This window comes from Urocitellus parryii, chromosome 6 (assembly GCF_045843805.1).
Source record: "Urocitellus parryii isolate mUroPar1 chromosome 6, mUroPar1.hap1, whole genome shotgun sequence".
NCBI classification, from domain to species: domain Eukaryota; kingdom Metazoa; phylum Chordata; class Mammalia; order Rodentia; family Sciuridae; genus Urocitellus; species Urocitellus parryii.
In genome coordinates, this window is record NC_135536.1 from 179,952,181 (window position 1) to 179,959,612 (window position 7,432).

Consider the following 7,432-nt stretch of genomic DNA (forward strand, 5'->3'; position numbering starts at 1 on the left):
ATTAATCCACTGTTGAGGTCTGAGCCCTCCTGGTCTAATCCCTTTCCCAAGGCCCCAGGTTCTGGTTGCAGGAAAAAGAGGCCTCGTGGCTCCCTGAGGACTATGCCCCGGAGAATCCCAGGCCTCCTCACACCAACTTGTTAGCATGGGTGATGTTGTAGCAGGTGCAGGGGCATTGTTCATTTTCCACCCTATTTGCTTCTGCCCTGTTGGGGGATGTTTATAATAACTGCATGTTGGTTTTATGATGAGAAAAAGAATCAATAAAAATACGTAAAAGCAATCTCCAAAGACCTTTGGTTCTATTGGTGGAGCAGAAGGATCTTGAGAGAGGCCACCATCGTCAATTCTGGGTCGGGGCAGAGGAATCTGGGCAAAGGCGTGGCTTAGGGACATGTGATTCGAGTTCCATGCAGGACTGCACAAGGCATCGATGTTGGGAACATTCACAGGGGTGTGCACCAGCATCGAAATCCAACTTAGAACGTTTTTGTCACCCGTCACCTCAGTCACGTCCAGAACTCAGCTTCCCCACCAGACCCATGACAGTCTTAGGCACGGGGATATTTGATACTGTGCTGTGGGGCTGGACTGACGAGGAGGATCTTACACACTGCTATAGGTTGGATCCAAAATGTTCCCCCAAAGTTGAAGTAGGGCTTTGGGGACGTAGAGCAGTCCATCACACAATATGGTGACTGGGTTGGGGGTAAGGTCATGGCTGTCACACAGCAGAGGAGGGGAAAGGATGTTGAGAAGGTAGCTACAGTGCCCACCTGAGCTGGTGGCATAGCAGAGCAGCATGACCTTGTGATGTCACTTTACCCTCAGGTGTCCCTCAGCTGACAACTTCATACAGAGCACCAGACATTGAGACTCATTCTCCCTAAGCTTGCTTGCTTGCTTTTTTGGTTCTGGGGATTGAACCCAGGGATGTTCTACCACTGAGCCACCTCCCCAGCCCTTTTTATTTTTTATTTAGAGACAGGGTCTTGCTAAGTTGCTTAGGGCCTCGATAAATTGCTGAGGCTGACATTGAACTTGCAATACTCCTACCTCAGCCTCCCAAGTCACTGAAATTACAGGTGTACCCCACCACACCTGGCTCATTATGTTCCTTTTTAAAGCAGCAACATTGTGTGAATGTTTTAAACCCAAATTGGGTATTATTTATTTAAAGGGCAATTCAAAACATATATGTTTATTGATATTGCAGAAAATGCTTTTTTACCATTTCAAGAACCTGGGGATGTATTTCCTCCCACTTGTCTGGCAGGGGCAGTCATTTTCTAATGGCTGTTGTGTGTCAGAGTCAATGTGATCCAGTCTGGTATTTATTACCAACCCAGGGTTTTTCAAAGATTCTGGCCTGCAGCACAGAAATGTTATTCCCAAGCTCATATGAAGCCTAGACTGTCATTTATCTGAATGAGGAGTCTCACTTTGTCTTATTCTGGATTTGATTGCATGCACTGGAAATTTATTCAATGCAGCTTGGGAGGAAAGAGAGATGTAAAGGTAAGGTGCTAGAATCGGAGCTGGGAGGGTAAACCACACCAGCTCATGGAGAGGCGGTGACTAGGATCCAGTTGAACTTACCACCCCCACTTCTTCAGACCCCCTCTGCTTCCTAGGAAGGCTGGTCCCTCCGTCCCACTCTCTGCACACTGACCCCTCAAGCTCTTGGCTCAGCACCAGGAGGATGGACTGGCTCCTTGGATGGCAGCACCTCTGCGCACATCTGGCTGGGGGAGGGGAGTGGACGAGGTGATTGGATGTTATTTAAAGGAAAATCAGGGCTGAGCATCGAGATTCACAAATAAGAGGGTGGGTGCTAGAATCGGAGCTGGGAGGGGAGAATTCAGAGAGTTGGACAAAGCCCTGGAGTTTTCTCACCTCCTCTGTGCTTCGAGCCTGCTCATTGTTGCAGAGGGGACATCATCAGAGCTAGAAAGCCTCAGAGGCTCCAGATTCTTGTGGGAGAGGATTCTTGTGGGACAGGATTCCGGGCAATTCAGACTTAGTAAAAGAATAGCAAAGTTGATTAGAAGGGATAGGAAAAGAGGACACTCTGAAGGGAGAGATGGGTCCTCTTAGAAAGGAAGAGGATAGCAGGTCCCTCCTGCCCTCCAGTTTAATTGAGGTTCCCAGGAAAGTTTCCAGAGAGTTCCACCCAGGTCCACCTCTGGACTTTTGACTGACAGCAGGATGGTGGCTGACTTCTAAGTCACTACTTACTCATGGTAAAGGTCCAGGGCAACTCTAGATTGCTTTGGCCTAGGCTGACCAGTCCTAATTGGAACCTGTTTTATGCATTTTGGGCCTGAATTTCTCCTACAGATAACAGGTAGTTTGCTGAGGAATGTGATATATCCTATTGATTAAAGCCAGGCAAGGCTGCAGGTAAACTGCTTTTTAAAAAAAAGCATGTGGGGTTCAGCAGAATGGGTGCAGTTAGCTATGTTCCCATCACTCACTCCTGACTGGTGGGTAACCATTACTCATCATTCCTGAGCATTGACTGCTGATTCTCAAGGATGTGGCACAGGTGGAGTGGGCTGGCCCCTCTCTGTCCTCAGCAGCACCATTGTCACTGGGGATTCTGAAGGGCTGTGGGCCACCCATCAATTTGCTAAGATGGTCATGTGTCTGTCACTGCCAAAAGACAAGCTGATCACTCTTGCCCTGCCCTTCAGAGACCCCAGGCTGATTTCTGAAGAGTCCAGATGCCTCGGGTCAGACTCCAGAGCCTGGCCTAGTGTCCCTCCTCCCTCCTATTGGCCTCTCTTCAGGCCTGAGAATCCCCTTCCAGAGCAGAGTCCCTTGTAGCCACACCCTGTGGCCCTGCCCACTGCTCCTGCTTGGCTGTCCTGGGCAGGGAGCTTTGGGATGGAGGTGGAGCAGAGGCACCATAGTAATGAGCTAAAGGAGGACAATAGTGACAGGGGTAAAGCCAGCTGGGGGGAGGGAGGGAGGCTGGCTGGGTCTGCAGGGTGCGCTGGGAGGGCCTTATTCCAGGGAGGGAGCCACGACAGCATCATCGAGACTCGGAGCAAAACATGCAGGGTGTCCTCCTGTGCCTGGACTGTTGCAGTACCTCTTCACCGGTCTCTCTCTGCTCCATCCTTGCTCCTGACCATCTGCTCTCCATGCCACTGTCACCGGGATCCTTTAATAAGGTAAATTAGATTATATGCTCCCCCTGAGATAAGTCATTCAGGAAATACGTACTGAGACCTGCCCCCTTTGTAAAGTTTATCTGCATCGCACTGTCCCTGTGCAATTGTCACAAATGTTTTCCCTCAATCCTGGGCCCCACTTTTTACTCAAACCTATTTAAAAAGGAAACACTTTCACATCATACATGGAGCCCTCACGTCTCCTGCCATAAGGAGAAGTTAACAGGGAAAATGAATTGGTGATAGTCTTGGCTCCCTTTTCCTGTGAGTCTAAATGAGCCCCGTAGCTGACCAGAGATGCTTTCAATATACTACTGAGCCAGGCGCTGTGCAGGCACTGGGAATACGGCAGGATGCAAACCAGTCTTCTCTCCGTGGAGCTAACATTTTGATGGAATTGTAAGACCTCTGCACAAAACTCTCTTGCTGTCCTAGTTAGAGACAGCCATGTGTCCCTGTTATCTTTTTTTTTTTTTTTTTGAAACAGGGTCTCAGTAAGTTGCTTAGGGTCTCACTTAGTTGCTGAGGCTGGCCTTGAACTTGCAATCCTCCTGCCTCCGCCTCCCAAGCTGCTGGGATTACAGGCATGCACCACCATGTGCAGCTGTCCCTGGTATCTGTTACCGTGTAACAAACCACCTTAAACTTAACAGTGCCACACAAGGCTAACCAATCCTTGTTCTTGTGAATGTGTCTCTCTGTTCTGAGATCACTGGGCTCACTCAAGTTACACAGTTCTCTCTAGGGTCTCTCCTGCAGTGAGAGTCCAAGGGCGGCTGGGTGGGAGTCATTTCAAAGGATTTCTCACTGACCCGTCTGGTGTAGATGTGACCATCAGCTGGACCTCTCCTGGGACTGTGGTTTGGAATACTCCAGGTTTGGAATACTCCTGAGCTTCCTCACAACATGGCAGCTGGGTTCCAAGCATTAGAGTCCCAGAGAGCCTCCCGAGTGGCTGGGATTACAGGTGTGCCTCTGCACCCAGCTCAGAGGTGGTTGGGAGATGCAGCCCATCTGCAGCAATCTAATTTCAAGCATAGGACTGGAGTCAGGGTGGACATGGGAGAAGCCTCTCAGGACAGCTAAATCAACACGGGGCTCATTGAGACTCACAGGGCAGAAGGAGCCAAGACACTCACTAATTCATTTTCCCTGTTAACTTCTCCTTATGGCAGGTGATGTTGAGTGCTCCATGTATGATGTGAAAGTGTTTCCTTTTTAAATAGGTTTGAGTAAAAAGTGGGGCTCAGGATTGAGGGAAAACATTTGTGATAATTGCACAGGGACATTTTGATGCAGATAAACTTTATAAAGGTGGTAGATTTCCCCACTGAGTTCAGTTGGTGTTAATGGGGTGTGATGAGCCACGGGGAAGCTCCTGTGTCCACGTGCGTGTCTCCACGTGAGGCTGAGTGTGTGGCTGAACACGGGGCTGTGTGTGTTCATCAAGGAGTTCTCCCTCAGTTGGCAAAAGAAGCCAAATTCCAGTGGCTGCAGTGCAGGACACAGTCCTGGTGGGCCTCTCTGGTGGCCCCAGGCTTGGGTGGTGATCACCAGAGGCTCCTGTCCACCCTGACACACCCAGACAGCTGTGATGTGCCTCTGGCTGAACTTCTATGCTGGCTCAGCCTGAAGATGACACAAGGTACCTCAGAGATGGAAAGAACATCTTTGGAGTCTTCAATGCAAGGGTAAGTAGAATACTGGTCACTCCCTGAGGCCTCTGGGATACCACCACAGCCTGAGAGATGTGAGGATTCTGCTGCAGGCCTCTGTGTGTATGCAGGTGGGTGGGGTTGTTGCACACGTGTCTTCTGGCATGACACTATGTTCCCACGTTGCATGTAGGTCTTGGTCTATTGTGCATGCAATGTGGATGTGCCTGCTGTCACACCCTGGTGGGTGTGAAAGCCTATGTTCTCTCTATATCATTACTGTATAACTATAATTCTTTTCATTGTTGCTCACATATCCTGCTGGCCTTTGAAGCCCAGCAGGCTGTGGACATCTTCCTTCTTGAACCTCAGAGCACAGTGATTAAAATGGTGGGCATTGGAGCCAGACAGCCCTGGGCCCCAGAGCCTCTTCAAACTCGCTCAGCTGCGGTGGGATCCTGAGCAAGTAACTCCGCCTCTCTGAGCTTCAGCTGCTTTGTTTATGGAGAAGGGTTGTAAATGGCCACTATCCCCCAGGTTATGTGAGTCACCTAAGGGACTGACTGGGCATCCTTAATTGACAAAGGAAGTGTCTTCGTGTTGTAGGAACAAACGAGCAAGGCACTGAAGATAGCAGGAAACAGTTATATTTGGCTGCAGCCAGGTTCAGAGGGCACAGCTTTTGCTGCACAATCAGTCCCCTGAATCCCAAGTTCAGGGAGTTTCAGAGTTTTATACCCAGCATGTAAGGGGAGGGGCTCAGAAGTTCCCAGTCTGCAGAAGTTCACGTAAAAGCAGCTTTTTCTTTCACTATTCTGGGCAAGTTAACCCTTCAAGGGCAACACCTGAGAAGGGGAGAGCTTCTTCTCCCCTTTCTATTCTCCCCCTGACACCTGTTACCATGGAGCCCAGTCGGTAACTTCTCTTATCTTAGAAATGTGGACATCTCTGTGAAGCCCAGCTCAAGGCCAGAGGCCTTGTTTGCACATTTCTTCAAAGTACTATACTGGATATGTTTGTGAAAAACTAGTAAGGGGGTGTCCAGCACCTGGAGTGCTGGTATCTTCTCGGCCAGTGGCCAAGTAAACATGGCCACATGAAAATAGGAATTTTATCTACATTGAACTATTTTGCAGAGACTCTTTTGCTGACAGTCCTAAAATCAGCCATGGTGAAGAGGCCTTTCTGTGGAGAAAGGGGGGTGCCACTTCACTGGGAGAATGGAGGCTCAAGAATGAAAGGGCCCAACTCAGTTCCAGGCTCCTGAGTCTCCCTGGGTAAGTGGCCTTCATTCTCCAAGGTCCTGAGGATCCTCCAGGATGTACAGAGGGCCTCTCTCTGTGAAGTAAGAGAATGTGCATGCCTGGGGCACCACCGCCCCTTCTTCCCTTCCTTGCTGGAGAGCACAAGAAAGAGTCCTGTGAGGGACAACTGGGCCCTTAAGTAGACATATTCATCTGGTCCATGGGCCTTGCCCTGAAAATCCCTAACTTGGAAATCACTTTCTAGGGCAACGGGCTGGAGCTGGGCCCAAGAACTTATTTCTTGGTAGCTACTTCTAACTGCCCATCTGTTTTGATTCCCCAGGAGCAGCAGAGGCTACCCCACCTGCACACTGCAGAGGGGCAGGCTGGGAGGGAGGGGGCACCCAACATGGCTTACTGAGAGCAAGCTCCTGCAGAGGTCCAGGCCACCCCCAGAGGCCCTGTGCCCAGAGCAAAAGTTCCCTGCCAGGAGGATGCTGCCCAGAGGTCCTCAGGCACCAGTACACCCTGCCCGCCCCCTCACCCCTTTCAGGCTGCCAGGTACCTGCATGAGGAACACTATCAAATCATTCATTCGTTGACTTTGTACCACAGATATTAACTGAGTGATTGCTGGGGGCCAGGCTGGGGAACAGGGAGCTTCCATCTGGTAGTGCTCTGGGGGCTTCATTGATGCTCTTCTTGGTTTTTATCCTTAGAAACTCCTCCCTGAACCGGCAAACTGACAGTATCTGTCCATAGTTTTTCTAGTTATTTTTTTAAAATTAATTTTGATGCCTGATGTGGAAGAGAGACCCAACTTTTCAGTTTTAGTGGTTTTTTTTTTCAAATTTTCAGCATTAGGATATAATCATTAAATTTTGGTTTTTAAGACTGAAGTGGAACTCAAGTAAAGCATCCAGAGACTTACCATGCACAGCCTGATGCGTGTAAATAAGTAGCTACGTCCAGATCAGAGTGTAGGGGCTGGGGTTGTGGTTCGGTGGTGAAACTCTTGCCTAGCATGTGGGAGGCCCTGGGTTAGATCCTCAGCACCATATCAAAGTAAATAAGTAAAATAACAGCATTACGTCCATCTACAACTAAAGACATTTTTAAAAAACCCTAAAACAAAACAACATCAACAAAGTATAGGACCTTCTATCCCCACCCTCAGGCTCCCATGCCCTCTACAGTCAATTCTCCTCTTTTGGGGTACAATGGGGGCATTCTCCAATGTCCGTGGGGTCCAGTCTTACATGGGTCCTGCTGACACTAAGAGTTTCTTCACTGTCTATATTATAATATATATTTATATAAAATATTACCCAAGGGGATAATCCTGGGTAACATT